We start from the raw sequence: 217 nt of genomic DNA on the forward strand, positions 1-217 counted from the left end.
ATTAGATCATAAATAAACAAAAAAGCAGTAAAATTGCAATCCCTGTGTTTTTATTGTTTGAGGAAAATTTTCAAGTGGGTGAATATGACAAAAAAAAATACTGTTTAAAAAAAAAACTTTCCATAGAAAACACTATCCTGAGTGAGGTAACCCAGACCCAAAAAGATGAACATGGGATGTACTCACTCATAATTGGTTTCTAGCCATAAATAAGGGT

This window comes from Microtus ochrogaster, chromosome 6 (assembly GCF_000317375.1).
Source record: "Microtus ochrogaster isolate Prairie Vole_2 chromosome 6, MicOch1.0, whole genome shotgun sequence".
Taxonomy (NCBI): domain Eukaryota; kingdom Metazoa; phylum Chordata; class Mammalia; order Rodentia; family Cricetidae; genus Microtus; species Microtus ochrogaster.